This window comes from Tribolium castaneum, chromosome 2 (genome assembly GCF_031307605.1).
Source record: "Tribolium castaneum strain GA2 chromosome 2, icTriCast1.1, whole genome shotgun sequence".
Classification (NCBI taxonomy): Eukaryota; Metazoa; Arthropoda; class Insecta; order Coleoptera; family Tenebrionidae; genus Tribolium; species Tribolium castaneum.
In genome coordinates, this window is record NC_087395.1 from 5,691,162 (window position 1) to 5,707,914 (window position 16,753).

The window sequence follows — 16,753 nt, forward strand, 5'->3', positions numbered from 1 at the left end:
TTTCGTTACAGCTTGTACGCCACTGTTATTTAAGCTCCCCATAAAAGGATGCATAATTTTATTCCCATGCAGCGCACTTTCATTAAAAATATTAAATGTTGGATATGAGAAAAACGAGCGCTGAAAGGACTTTATGGAGTTATGAGCTTTTAATTGCTCCGATAAGTTATTTGCAAAATTGTCGCAATAATTTTCAGCGATTTACGACTGGTAGACGAGGATTTTTACTGACGACGGCGCCCAGACATTTTTCAGCTTGGGTGGATAATAATTTTGCCACCGAGACAGTTTTAGAGGTACACAGGTTAAGGGCTCGAAAATATGTCAAACAAACCACAATAATTTATCGATTTAATGGCTCAAGCTAGACAGATTTGACGATTTTTTCAGACAGACCTGAATTACTGGAGTGGAAACCTCTCTAAATTAACTTAATTGTAAGGAATCCAATTCCTGAAACTTTGGCTTGCTTGTAAACGCAGTAGTAAGACGACGGGATAAATATTCATGAGCTTTCACAGAACCCTTCTCAAAAAATTTTTTGTTAACATTTTGTTAAACTTTGTCAAGATAGCCTATATGATGGAAATTTAATCTCAGTTTAATTGTTAAAAAGCAAAAAAACTAAACTGATGAAAAAATTAGTGATACCTATATTAGTACTAATTTTTAAGAAAATCTACAGAAGCTTGAAAAATAAAGTCATACAGGGCTATTCATATTTATGCAGCAATATATGAACCTCAAGAACAACTTATAAAATAAACTAATAAGACTTATAGTGACACTTTTTTACGCATTTTTTGCACAAAATAACATATACTTTTAAGCGTTTTTTACAGAAAATCTATACTTCTATAAATTAATAAAAATATTCCCTTTCATCGGTGAGCTCTTGGTGTCCCAAACCTTTGCGTGTGTCTTATAAAAATCGGCTAATAATATACAATTTTCAGTGACTGAATAAAATTAATAAGACAGTAGTATTATTTCTTCTTAATTAATAAACTAATATACAGACTGTTTCGTCTAAACCCCACATTAGAAGTAGGTGTTGAAAGTTGTAATAAAATCGCAGAAATTCAGACACCTATACATCCATTTGCTTAAATGAAATGCTACAACTTTCATTTCACTAAATTGACTAAATGACAGAAATTTCATTTTGCATCGATCTGTATTAAATTTAACTGTTTTCGAGTTAAACGAACTTTTTGTTGACATTTAAATAAGAGCTTACTTTATAAGTATCGTTATTATAGTTATTTATTTAACAAGTTTAAGTGTAAATCGAACGCTTTATTTCACGAGTGAATTTTTAAACAACGAGGTAGAATAAATGAACTGATTTATAAGGACGAGTTGAATACAACATTTTATTCTTCAAATTAAACTTAATAAGGCTTAAAGTTGCTTTAAATCTGCTAAAAATAAATGAAAATAAAATAAATTTCGTATTAAAAAATGCCAACAACTTGGCAAAACGTCTTTACACAGGAGAAAAACCGTAAATTTTGACAGCGTTGAAGAATAAAGTACATAATTAATGTAAATCTGTTTATTTGGATTTAAATTATTAAGAAACTGTGGTCCATTAAAAAGATACTATGATGGTCTAAAACAGTTTCACAATTTTGTAATATCATTGTCTGAAGATGGAAACGGTCACTCCCGAAACGTCACCTATTATGATGTTCTAATACAGTTTCACAATTTTGTAATATCATTGTCTGAAGATGGAAACGGTCGCTCCCGAAACGTCACCTTATGTATAATCCGTTAATCTGTATATTCCATTTTTATTAATTCCCAAACATCACAAAAAACTAAAGAGGGGATTAAAAAACTTAAAAAACATAAAAAACAAGTTGATAAAAATTCACCTGCTTTAGGAACTTTTCAAAAATAGCCCATAACAAAAATGTGAAATTTATGCGTTACTTTTGGTTCATACATATTATCATGTGAAATAGTGAACTCTCTCTTGAAGGACGCCTCCTATAAGCGAACCCCTCTGACTTATGAACTTTAAGTTAAGCTTATGAATTTTAAGTGAAATTGTTTTATTAATAGAAAATTATTATTATGACAACGCATCAGAAAATTCAGAAAATCACATACGCAGGTATGTGTTTTCTTTTAGTGTTAAACTGAGATTATTGCACTAAGTCTTGCGGTTTCTATACAGGAAGTCCGTTTTTCGAGCTCCATGAAGAAGATCTTAGTTATTATCAGAGATACACAAGGTCGGTTAAATTAGGGCAAAGTTGCGTATTTTTGTGCTAAACAATTATCTAAAAGAAAATTTGATGTGTCATTCTTAGTTTTTGAATTATTGGATAAAACAACAATTTTTATTTTTTTTTATATTTACTCAAGAGAAAACCGAAAGAACGACGTTTTTAACTAGGACATTCTGCAGGCACTTCTTTACAAGGCATCTAAATCTGTCGTCGTATTTTCCAAGGCGTTTTTGATATAACGGTTACAACACTCAACTTTTACAACGAGGTATCACATGATATGATCGAATATTACATAAATAAATAAAAATTACATCCTGATTCAAATAGAAAAAAGAGTGCTTTGAAAAAAAATGTCAACAATTTTGTTTTTAAACAAAGTAGATTTTAGAAGTTTAATTGAATTTCGTAGTGGAAGGTTCACATTTCCTCCAAGCTTACTTATTTAAAAACTAAACGGCATGTTAAGCTAAAACATTATTCTTCGCAAAACAAAACAAGACAAATTTAGTAGTTTGTTAAACAACATTTTTGACGTTTTTTCCAAAGCACTTATTGCAGAAACGCTTTTTTCTTAATTCTAATTAGCAAGTAAGTTCGATATATCATGTGATAAATCACTGTAATCAAGAACAAAAAAGACTTTTCAAAAATACAAGTTTAGTATAAAATATTCCTTGAGATAATTGTTTAGCATTAAAATACGCTACTCTCATACCCCATGGAGGAGCTCGAAAAACGAACACCCAGTTTGCATTCGTTAGTACATTATTTTACTCTTTGATACGGCGTTGTCATAGTAAAGAAAACTAAAAAAGCGTACGTTAACATTAAAAAAAATCATTAATTCTTGATAGGATTACCCAAAACAAAACGAGTGTACATTAATTAATATTTTTTAAAATGTAGATGAATTGGCATGAAAATGTGGAATTTGTGAAAAGCAAAGTTGTGTTAAAAACTAAAGGATTATTAATTAAATTAAATTGAAATTAAAATTGAATTAAATAACGAGATTAAAAAATCAACTTTTTAAAGCATCTGAAGAGTGATCAGAAATATATTTTTTTAATACATTTTGGAGAATCTGCGAGTATTGATGAACAAACTGTAGTAAATTTTGAAGAAAATGTATTATTAAGTGTTGTCGTTGTACCAAATAGTATCATGCTACTACCTCTTTAATAAATTCCTTTAAGTATGTTTATATGTATATAAATTATTTTTGTTTTAAGAGGACACCCCTATTAACCGGACAAAAAGTAAGTCACCGTCGGTGTCCGCTTATTGGAGACTTTACTGTATACAAGTATTTAACTACGTGGACCTGCTAAAATATAAATGATAATTTATCATATATGTATGATATGAAGTAAAGTCCGATTTTTTTTTATTTATGGTTGCTTCAGAACATCGAACATCGCATATCATATCTCTAATTTCTAAACAAATAACCTAAAAGTTAAAATAATTTTTTAAAACATCCTGTACTTACTGCAAAAGAAATCATTTGAACTGATTTTATTGAACACTTCAGGAAAATTATAAATCTTGTCGACTTCTCGGAAAAGTGGCCGTCAGAAGATTGAAATTCTCCTAATATCTAAAAGCGAGATTTGGACGTGCCGCCTCCGATAAGGCTTCCAAACGTTTAGTATCTCCGTTGACGACGATATTTTAAGTAACATAATCGTTTTGATAAATTTAATTGACCAAACGCTGATTAAATATTCACGCTCATCGGGACGTCGTCCACCGGATAGAAATAATTTCTCGGTTCGAGTTATTTAAAATGTTTTTTAAACAGCCATAATTTCCAATTAATTTCCTCAACTATTTGTGCGTGTTGGTTTAAGCGCGGGCGAATTTCGTCAACTGTCATTTTTATGTAAATTTAACAAGTGGCGATCGCTTCTTCGATAAGTCGGCTAATTTGCCTATTTCCTGAAATTCTTATCGTTATCCATCATTCGGGTCTCATTTCGATCGTCATCAATAATCACAGGTGCATTTGTCCTCCCTCGTTATTTATTATTAATTAATATCGATGACACTTTCGAATAAATTCCGGAGAGTGGCCATCGTTTAAGACCCACGTCAATTAAAAATTAAGTACGGGCATTTTTTCCGTCAATGGACAAGTTTGTTTATTCTTTTGACACAGGACAAGGAATTCGTCCGTGTTTAAGGGTAAGTCCCCTGTTCAGCATAAGTTTTCACTGCGTCTTCAGCACGTCTTGGCCGTCACCACTGAAAATGGGACTGTAATCTGATGTTGGGACGAGTCGAGTTAACAAGGGTTTTCTGTCGCTGTTATTTATAGTGGGCTCTGACGCAACACTCAGGTAGCTATGGTCAAGGTAGGCGTTGCGTTTTTTTTTCGATTTTTTTCCAGTCTTTTTGTTTTAGGATTGTCTGACAGGACGGGAGACATCGTGACAGATCCAAGTTGGCTTTCTCTCTCTCTAAAGCCCGGTTTTGTTTGAATTCCATAATGCTATCATCATTGCTTTCTTGATAAGATAGCTGTTTTACATTCATCGCTACCGTCACTATTAAATGTTTACCACGCCACTTTAGATAATAACGCTGTTGCTACAAACGCGACTATTTTATTTATTTAGACGTCCGACGACATTAGCGATGCAGCTTTACAACGAGTCGCCGGTGTATTGTTAGATTGCATTTAATTTGCACAGGTTTGTACTGGAAAACCACTGCTCGGCGGAATAATGCAATTAAAACGACCCGTGTTCAAATCTGCAATTACGAGCACAGACGGTGTTTCTTGGCTTGCTTGCTTGATGGTGGCCATGAGGTTTCAATAGTATTACTTCTAATTTTCCTAATAAGGTTGCGTATAAATACTTCCTATCCAAAAGAGACAATACTGTTAGTAACAACTTTTATTCTACTATTGGGTGCGAATTATTTTTAATTTTTAGTGCCAGTTTTTCGGTCAATGGTTATTAACTATAAATTATGTATAAAGCATATTTTTACTGCATCTCAAAAACTATGTAGTAATCACATTGAAATAGGCGTTTGCTACTAAAGGCTAGGCCTGACCAAAGTCTTATAGGTCATCAATTTTAGCAAACTGGTTATTTTACAAACCATCCAGCGAGTTTAGAAAATATCCAACTAGCCAAATTTACACATCAACCATAACATATTAAAAAGATTTGTGGTTGCAATTTTAAAGATGTCATTCTTTTTGATCGCGACATTACTTTATTTCTTCCCCCCTGCATGTTATTTTATTTCAAAATTGTTATACAATTTCTTATAACTAAAAGTAATCAAACAATACCACATATGTTCAAAAATATGATATACATTTAAACATTTATGTAATTTATTTGTGCCCGACTTTAGGATACAGTTTTACAATTGCAATTAATACTATAAAACATAATTGCAAATATAATAATAGAACGAAATACAGTGAGGACACAATTATGAAATAAATCTTATTCATAACTAAAAATATTTAACTTTGGCGAAACTGCTCGAACTGCAGTTCTTAAGAAAAATTATATTTTTTTACGTTTTGGTTTTTGAGTAATGAATTGACGTTATCAATCTTTTTTTTAACAAGAAACCCTTAACTTTATTCCCATTTCGGTAGGCCTTTAAATTATTGACCAAAATATTACCTGTATGTTATGTAACACTGTAAATTTTTTATATGTACTTACAAAAAACATACAATTTTGTTATTTCGCCAAAAAATTATATAAAAGTAAGTCTGAAACAAAATGCATGTTATTAAATTTTTTTTTTATTTATTTGTGGTAAAACATTTGTTCGGTTCGGTTCAAAAAAAATTACATACACAACCAAATTTAGAAGATTTGTAAAAACCTATTAGATTTAATTTTTTTTTTAATATTTAAATTCTGTTTTTATTGTGTTGATAATCAATGTTTACGTCTCCTACATTTTCATTTTCTTAAAAATCTGGTAACAGGTCTATTTTTTGTAAATACTACGTTTTGGCACCATAGTAACATTTATGACAATGTTTTATTGAGTAGTGACGTTATTTCTAAATTGTTTTAATTTCAATTGACATTAATTAATGCTATTACTATTATTATTACTATTATTACTACTATGATTACTATTATTGTGTATAGTGGTAAAGAAAAGTTGTTCATTATCTGTGAGTCATGGGTTTCTGAAACGAGTGCGGAATCATGAGCAGATAATGCCAACTTTTCTTTACTTGTTTAATAAATACAACGTTTTCGATTATAGGTGTATTGGAAAATTTTTGTTAAATCTTTTCACCGATGGAATAAAAAAATCACCAAATGGCCACTTTATGCTATTAGTAAGATAAAAAAATAACTAAATCAAATAATGTATTTTAGCAACCACTTGTAGAATAAGCAACAACACTATTAATGCCTATCAGAGAAATAAATAAAATTTGAACAAAGCATAACCACAAAAAAAAACGGTCCACAAAATTGAGGATACCTTGAGGAGATGAAAAAAAATCAGAAGAAAATTTTTGAATAAAGCGGATGCTCAAGTAAAACTTTTTTTTTAAATAGGTTTCCATTAATATTAATATTTCTGCATTTCACTTGTCTTCCGATTTCAAAAGAAAAAAACATCCTTCAATGTTTTAACATCAAGAGATCTAATGAATTCGTAATTAGAGTTGGCGTTGGAATTATTAAGGCATGTTTAGAATTGAACCATTGCAACAAACATTACATTTAGTAACGATATAGAAATACAAAACATGGCTAATAGAGAAAATTACATAGTTAATGTTTATTTTTTAAACCATGTTTATAACAGACATAGATGCTGAAAATGTTCACTTATGAAGTTCGTGCAGAAGTTTGAGAAAATCTGGTGTATTAACTTTAAATCGTGATTTACTCCTCGATTTTCATTAAAAATAGCTTATAAATCTAATAACAATAAAAAAGTAAGAAAAAGTTAAAAAACCTCTTTGAGCCATACGTTTTGATCACCCTGTAATTCAACAATACACATTTTATCCAGTACCTTCATGCAAAAAAATAATAATATTAGATTGTTTTGATTCTTTTTAATGTCATTCAGAAGTTAATAGATTTCTATTCAGAAAATATAAAAATTTAAATTTTAAATAAAAACCAAAAAAATCAAAAAAGATTGATTTCATGCTGATAACGCCACCTAGATTCCTACCTATAGCAACACTGGAGTGCCATTTAACAATTTATCAACGTTTAAATTAATCCAACTGTTTTGTTTCCCTGCTACAGTTTCGCTAAATTTTTAACTTTCTGTTTTCTCCAACAATTTAAAACAAAATTTTGGTAATAGCAAATAAAACATTTTACTGCATGTGAGAGTGATTTTAAGCAATTTGACTTATTGATGACAGTTGTAATGAAATTTGTTAAAACCCTCTCGTAAAACTGCAGAACATAGAAGAAGTGCTTGATAAAATTCTTTTTGTTTTATTGCGGCATCTGATTATTTTAAAAATGTTTGAAAAACTTGTTTAGCTACTAGTTTATGTTCGTAAACGTTATTTCTTTTTGCGCCATTAATGTCCTCGAGTATGCAAAAGCTTTAATTTATGGTTACTCGCTTCCTCATTAAATTTCCAAAAAAATGAAGTGTTAATTTGTTTAATAAAAAGCAACTTCTTTGCAATTTTATTTGAGTTGGTGCCGATGCACTTTATCGCGGGTCACAATCATTTCAGAAACACTGTTCTAATTACTTCAAAAAGTGTTCGAAAGCTGGTTTTGTGCACCCACATTAATTATTTTCTAATTTACTTCTTCACGACAAACAGTAATTTGCCCACGTTTTCATTATTTTTACATGAATTAGGTGTGTGATATTTATAAACATTTTAAGTCGAGATTGCATCTGGTGTAATGTGGAAAGTAGTGGTCTTATCTTGAAAAGTTTGCGCATGTAAAATAGCAGAAAAGTAATAAACAATTAGCGTTTCTCCGTCGCTCCACGTGATTAGCATACAGTTGGCTCCTAGGAGTTCGTTTTCTTTCAAGGACTGACGGGCCCACACATATTTGGTCGAAAAAGCAAGGTAAAATACTGGCTGTTCGCCTTCTATAAATTACAATTTGTCGAAGAAGGCTGCTGTCGGTGGCTTCACCCCATGCGGGGATCCTCCACGGGAGAGCTCCACCTAAGTCAAGACAATCATTTTCTAACAATTGGAAGTCTTAACGTTAGACACTTTAATATTCGGCCAAATCATCAATTTTAGTCTCGTTTAATTAAGGGCGGAATTTACAAATGCTGGGATAAAAGATCTCAGATCGGAAAATTGATGAGGATCTAATGGATTACAGTTTGATATTTGATATATTATAAACTGATCTAAAATAAAAAATTGGAATAATAATATGGGTATTCTAATAGACAAACGCTGCAAAATGTTTATTTAATAGACCAATTAAAAAAAAAAGATTAATGTACTAAAAGCTATATTTTGAGCTTTCTTAAACTTTCTTATTTCAAATTAAAACCCATATTTTTCTTTTATAACTTTTTTGGAACAAAAATTATGATTGTTTAAAGAACTATTATAACTTAATAAAATCTACTTGCATGGTGTCAAGAAAATATTACCTAACGCTAAAAATAATCTCGTTACAAGTAAACATTTTTTTAGATGAATAATTTTAATCACTTAACAGAATGTTGTAAGTGTATTTGAAAAAATACAGTATGGTCCCGGTATAACCTGCGAAGTAAATTCTGGGTCATTAGAAAGATTCAAAAAGCTCGAAAAATCTTTTTTTTAGTTCAAAAATAATAAATATAAATTAACCTCTATCCAAATACATTCGACGCTACTGATCACACTCATAGTCAGAAATTAATTGTTTGTGCTTCTAGGAATGACAATATCTAAGCAACCATACCATTTTAAATCATTAGCGCACAGCAAAATTTAATTTAATTTTCAATGATTTTTATTTCGAAAACAAAAAACTATTAGGTATTAGAAAAATTGTTCGTGTGTGAGTTCTACGCATAGTCACCTACTACCAGATTTTATTTAATTAAAAAAAAAATACTTATAATATAAAAACTAAGAATCCTAGAATAGCAGGACCTTAAAGAAGAAAGTTCAAACCTAAAGTATATTCCCTGCAATAAAAAAATAAAGAGGTTTGTTGCACGTTAAATAAAAAACTTAAAAACTTTAAAAAAATCATCCTATTCAAAAAACCTTTATACAAAGTGTCCGTTTTTCGTGCTCCACCATGGCGAATATAAACTGATTGAAAAAAGTAATATAGATAATAAAATATAAATATAAAAAGTAATATAATTCCAAAGGTTTTAAAATTATTCTTTTCTTAAAAAATAATAATTTTTACTAAAGTATATACAAGTAATTTTAAAAAAACTTCAAGCCCTGTGGAATGTTTATCTAATGGGCCGATAAAGAAAGTAAAAAAAAGATAAATAGCTTTTATGTAGTAGCTTTTAAAATTTTTTGAAATGTCATAGTATATTTTTTGGGTATATATTATATTTTCTTATTTTAAATTAAACCCATATTTTTCTTTTTATAACTTGAAAGATATTAGATTTTTAGCAAAATTATTATTTAAAAATATTAATAAATATAAAAAAAATATTTAAGAAATGTTAAGATGTAGTCGCAGTGACAATAAAAATATTGAAGTTATAAATAATTTCGTTACAAGTAAATGAATGATTCTAATTACTTAACATATATTGTAAGTAAGGTATTGAAAAAATATTGGCAATATATTTTCTTTTAATTGCTGCTTTTTGATAATAATAATTGCATTGACTTATCAGATAGCAAACAAATATATTTTATTAACTTTTAATAATTGTTTTTTCAAATTTAACATTTTTTTAAAACAACAGTTTTTAGAAAAGCTGTATAGTTTTGTAACAACAAAAGTAACATCTTTCAAATTGTAACAATAAAATATAAGTTATAGTTTAAAATAAGAAAGTCGAATGTAGCCTGAAATATACCATAATATTTAGAAAAATTTTAAAAGCAACAGCTTGCCAGTAATACATTACTTTTTAATTTTAAAAATCGGGACATAAAAAAAATAAAAATTCTATAGCGCCTTTCGTTTTTTTTTAAATCACCCTGTATAAAACCGCAGTAACTATAAACAGTCTAAACGATAAAATAAAAAGCTGCATAAAAAACACATGTGTTACTATTTTCCATGGTTTTGCAAATATTTTTAAATTCATTAATATTTAGGTAACCTATCCCTAACTTTTTTCAATTAGTTTATTTGATATACAAAGAAGAGGTGATAAAAGAATTAATAAATGATGTAAAATCAGGTGACGCTCTTGAATCTGAATGAATTTTACAAACAAGTTCATTCGAAATTAGAAAAAACTTTAATTTTGAATTGAACCATTTGTACTTTAATTGTTGAGAATCACATTTATTACATATTGAGTTTCACAATCGAAAATAATTCCTGCATTTTCAACGAAGTAATTTGGTTGATTAGAGGTAAGTTAAGTTATGTTGACCTTGGAAATTTCTGCTTCACTTTTGTTCCTATCTTTTCGTTACAGCCTGTATATCATTTATTTTAATAATTTTATTGTTTAATAGAATTATATTTAAACTTATAAAACTAACTATACCCTAAATTCAGACAAAGATCATTTTTTGCAGTAACTTATTATAAATTAATAATTGATAACTATTATAAAAAATTGTAAAAAAAAACAGAAAAAAAATGTGTAGAGTAAAGATAGCAAACACTTAAATCTGTGCATTTAAAGTCCTACAAATACAGTAAAAATACACATTCAACCAACTTAGCCTTTACCTATATATTATTTTTAAATATTTTTTCAGACCAGGACCTTTGCAGAAACAGTAACAATTAACATCTTCTAAAAATTTTTTGTACATTGTTATTTTTTTATACCAATGAAGCTCACCTAGGGTACCTATAATAAACCCAAAAAAATAAATAAATACATACATACACGTGTAAAAATTACACAGAGATGTCTAAAGTAGGTATACCTTACCTAGAGATTGTGAAAATGTCTTAAAAAACGGTTTCGTTACAAAGAATAGAAAATCCAGCGCTTCTTAAAAATGTTGCAATAAAAAAACAAAATGTGCGGAGATAAGCTTAAATTAGGCAAGAATATGTAATGAGGAACCGGAAACCTCGAAATATTATAATAGTAAAGATGTAGAGATTGGTAGTTGTAAAAAATTGTAAAGAAAAACACTTTTACATCAGTTAAGAGGATCACAAGGAAAAAATGTATCCATTTCTACAATGAAATAAACTGACGTTGTTTAATTATACAAACATTCTGCTCTCCCATTTCATTTAATTTGAAGTAGTGCCGTGTCATGTCGATAACACAATTGGTTTAGTGTTAAATACCAAAACAGAACAATTAATTTAATGTAATAGGTATGAACGTGCAAAACGCCCATGCGCAACAAAGAGCCTAGGATCAAGATTAGAGGAGACAATATTCAATTTGGTAGGTAGTAGAGAAGCGGAAATCGATAATAAATCTCAAGCTACTTAAAAATAATAGACAGAAACGATCCGTGTGAACTGAGGAAAATAAACATTAAAGATTTTAATATATATGTATTAGGGGCTTTGTGTTTTGGTCGCTCGTTATAATCATAGCTTTGTTCGTTCAATGGGTGTCCTGCGGTGTTAAAAATTGAACCATTACAGCAATCGGACCGCGATCGCTCTCTCGCTATAGCACTGACACAGAAGACTCTTATTAGAGTACCTTAATCGGCATTTGTTTAAATCAAATTGCAAGGATGATGGCAAATAAATTAAGACGTATTGGCAGGAAATCGGGATTTTGCCTTTAATTGCAAGTATTAAAGAATGATCGTTTATTTATAAAGAGCAAATTGCGGCCATTTCTGCAACATGTTCCGCGTTTTTAGTCGGGTTATCTTTACTGCTTTCCGACTGATCAGTGACAATTTGTATAATTAAATATGCTATTAAAACGTGTGCATATAATTTCATCTTGTTTACTGTAACACAAATCGCATTACAGCTTTATGTAATATTTTAAATAATTTCTTACGGCTAAGAATGCATAGCAAACTCTTATTGTTTTTATCGATCTTATAAATTATGTACAGATAGACGGGTTTTCTAATAGACAAAGTACATATTTTAGAAAGAGGTAGATGATCAAATATGCCAACATTAACAGAAAAATAAGAGTTTAAAAAAATTATAAAGAAAAAATTATAAGCTTCAAAAGCTCTTTTGAAAAAATTAGGACTTTTACGGATGATTTTCCCAAAAAAAGTCATTGTTAAAATATTTTAAATAAAACCAAAAAGTTCATTACGCTTTCAAATCTGTTCGCTAAGCTTTGTTTCCAGAAAAAAAAACAGAAAAATTTCACAGATAATTGGCATAAAAGCCAGAACAAAAAAATTATTTTTTACCCCCTCAGAAAAATCAAATGATTGTCAATTTCCTAATTTCTTTTTTAAATGAGCTTTGTTTTCCACAAATTCATTCAATTTTAATAATGATTTGCCTAAAAAGAAGCCAGTAATAAGATATTCTAAAAAAAAACAAAAAAATTATTAATTTTCTTAACGAGTTATTGTTACTTTAATTTTTTTACAGTCGCAAACTTGCATTTTTAGTAAAAATAACTAATAAAAAATACAAAATATTTTCAATAAACCACAAAATTATAAAATTCAATATGACCCTAAGAAGCGATTCACAGCAAAAATTTACTGTTGATTTAGAATAAAAAATGTCAAAATACTGTACAAGAATAAAAAATCCAAAATTCAAAAATTGATATAGAATGTTTCATATCTCTTGAATTTATTCTAACAAAAAAAAAACAATTTACGCACTAGTTCGTAATTCGCAAAAATTTTTGACAAAAACGAATACCTACCTATTTAAAATTACTCGAAAATCTGTCAAAAATGCTTTGAAATCGCTCACAATTTGACTTTGTATAACTTTTAATAGCATGACGTATAATAGTTTTAATAACTTATTGACGTATAATAAGTTAAACTAAATAAAAACAAACAACAAAAATATAAAGTAGAAAAAAACAGTATATTACACGTTTCATGAGACTTAATTGTGGCTCTCACTCCTTCGTTGTGCTCCAAAACCATTCTTGCCACAATAGAACGTCTTATAAAATTCGTATAATAATTAATAATATACTATTTTACACTCGAAAATAAGCTCCGTTTTCAGTAAAAAGATTGAAAAAACTTCAAACTAATATAAGACAACGAAGAAATTTCTAACGGCCCTAAAGACTAACTAACAATTCCCTACCTAACAGAAGAAGAATCTTGAAAATTCAACAAATTAATAATTTGCCTAAAAACGAGATATTTTAGAAAAACTAAAAAAATGACGTTCCTAAGAAATGATTGTCAATTTACAATTTCTTTTTTGTCGGTACGTTTTTAAAATAAACTGTGTTTTCCGCAAATTGATTCAAATTTTTCTCATCATTTGTCTACAAACAAGCCAATCTCAGAATATTTCAAGAAATCGGAAAAATAATTACGCCGCTTATAAGTTATTATTGTTGGTTTAATATTTATTTACAGTCAAAAACTCATTAATTAGCTTAGTTTTCAATAAAAAATAAAAAAAATTTAAAATATTTTCAAAAAGCCACAAAATTCAATAAGCCCTTGAGAACTGATTGTTAATTCGATGCTTCTTCGTAGTAGAACAACGGCCCTAAATAGTTATTGTCTTTTTGTTATTGTCAAAGGCCCTTTAAATAAGCTTTACTTTCATCAAAAAAAATTACTGATGATTCGCCTAAAGAATGCTAAAAACAAAAAATTCAAAACTCAAAAATCGCTTTAAAGTGGCTGAAATCTCCTTGATTTATTCTGTCTAACCAAAAAAGACGCACCAGTTTACTACAAAACGTTACTTTCCAATGATTTAAACAATTTCAAAGTTTCTAGCCAAAAAAATGGTTTATTATTTGATAAAATAAGTTGATTTCTTACATTTCCTTGCATAAAAATGTGTCACAAAAAAACTTTGATTTGACTTACATCGCCTTACTTAGGCCAAAAACTATAATTTTTTTATTGGATTTTTCAAATCACTTGACTTTTACCAATGTCTCTCTAACACAGCGAAAAAAAAAACATTTTAGAATATCTCAAATCGCTTCATTCTGGCGTAAATGACAATTTTTTAAATTAATGTCATATATTTTTAATTAAACACAATTTTTCCTGTAGTAAAACACATCTTTACGTCTGCTGCCCCTAAAATAATCAAAAAACAAGTTCTCAATTTATTTCTAACTCACAAACATTTTAACTCAAACAAGCTTATAAGCTTATAAGTTTAAAGAGGAACATGTTTTAGTGTGTTTCTAAGCCACAAGATGGCGCAGAGTTTATTTTTCTACTATCTTTTTAACGATTTACTTTTTTCGGAAACTAAAAGAAGTTTTAAACATACAATTTTCATAAAATTTGAGGCAAAGTAACACTATTCTATTTTTTGAATTATTTAAAAAAATAAAATTTTTATAATAAAAAAAATAAAAAACGAAGACAGAGCGACAAATCTCCATTTTACGCTGAGCATAAATGTATTTTTGTTTTTAAAATTCGATAGCAGAAACAGTATCAAAACGCGAATTTTGTAAAATCTCTTGTTCCGTCAGAAGATATTTTCAGTTATATAGAAAAAACTTAACTTTAAGTAACTAAAAAAAAATTTGCAGGCAGAGAAGCATTTGCCTGTATTTTACGTTTTGGGAATAGTGGTTTATCCATATAACAAGCTTTACAGAAAGGTCCTACATAAAATTTTGTAAATTTGATAAAAATTAGGAATTCAGAAAGCCCCGATATCTTGATATCATTTAGTAATAATTGGTTTTGTATTTCTTTTATATTTTTTTACATAACTGGAACTACTATTAAAAGTTATTTTTTTCTGTATCTCACGTAGAAATCTGCGTGTGCAAAAAAAAGATATGATTGGTTTAGAATTTTGGAAGTAAATACCCAGAAGTCTTCTTTAAAACGAAAAACAGTAGCTCTCTCTATATATTGCAAAAATCCCATCAACCAATTGGTTTTTACAAAGGCTTATGTCAGCTCACAAAAATAGATTTCCACCACGATATTTTTTCAGTCATCAGAAATATCACACTGAAATTGTGTAGAAACGGTTTAAATAATAAAAAAAATGTAAGTTTATTGGCTAAAAATAAAATAAAGGTGTGCTTCTTTTGTAATTGTAATTGTAATTGTAATTTTAATTATAAGGAATTGTAGAAACATTATGAAAAATTTACAGGCATGAAGAAAAATGTACAAATTACGAGTTTTTGAGATGTTGTAAAAATATACTTTTAGTAGGTTCACAATTAAATTATACTTTTAAACTAAAATTTAAAATGTAAATCAAAATAAAGTCTAGTGAACTGGAAGTTATGGGTATTGAGTGAAATTTCCCATTATCTCGCCATCGCGTGGAGTGTGAAATAATAGTGATCCGAGAAGGAGTGGTCGAAAGTGCAAGTAACGCTGTCAGTAATGAGATTGTCCAAACTCTGCATGTGGTTCACACCTCCACCCCTTCGTTATTTGTGTTATAAGGTCCATAAATAACGTTGGGAAATGTTTTTCAGCGGGTATGCCGAAGTAATTATTATAAATTGCTGTTGCGCGATCGTTTGATTAATGCATTACCTGATTAATTTAAACTAAATAAGCCTTTTCGAACAAATAAAATAAGAGCAAGAAGAGCGCAGATCGACTATAAAGAAGATGCAGCACTCGATAAGGCTGAACATGTGTGAGTTTCGATAGAAACCTGGACTGGACGAGATGGCCTATCGTTAATTAAATAACGAGGCCTGTAACGAGCCCGGATACGAGAAAAAAGTAAAACAGGAAAGAAGACACAGAAACACACCAGGTCCTAACAATGTAAAAATAAAACACGATTAAATGGTACCAAGAAATGCCTGCGTGTACGTACCAATGTTCGGACTAATGGATTCGTTTCCTGGAAAAGGGTAGAATTAATTACTGGGACGATTTTGTTTATTGGGTTCGTTTAAAAACACAACGGATTAGAACTATTACCTCCCAAGGGATTTGATTACCATCTGTGTTGATCTGATGTTATCACGTGTCTACCACTTTTGACTGCTAGAGAATCAAATTACACACAATTTATTCAAAAAAATAACAAAAGTGAATTGATTTTCTTCATTGACTTATTCTAATTAATTGCACTTCCACTTTTTAGAACAGTTTTGGTTGAAACTCAAAATGTTTTTACGTTTTTTCTTCTTTGAAATTTTCCTCTGACGAGTCAGAAAAATAATTCGATGGTTTACTTAATAAAAAATTCTGAATATAAATCACTTGCCCATTTTTCTGATCTTTTCCACTTTCTTTGAGACACATCTTTATTTCTAATGCTCAA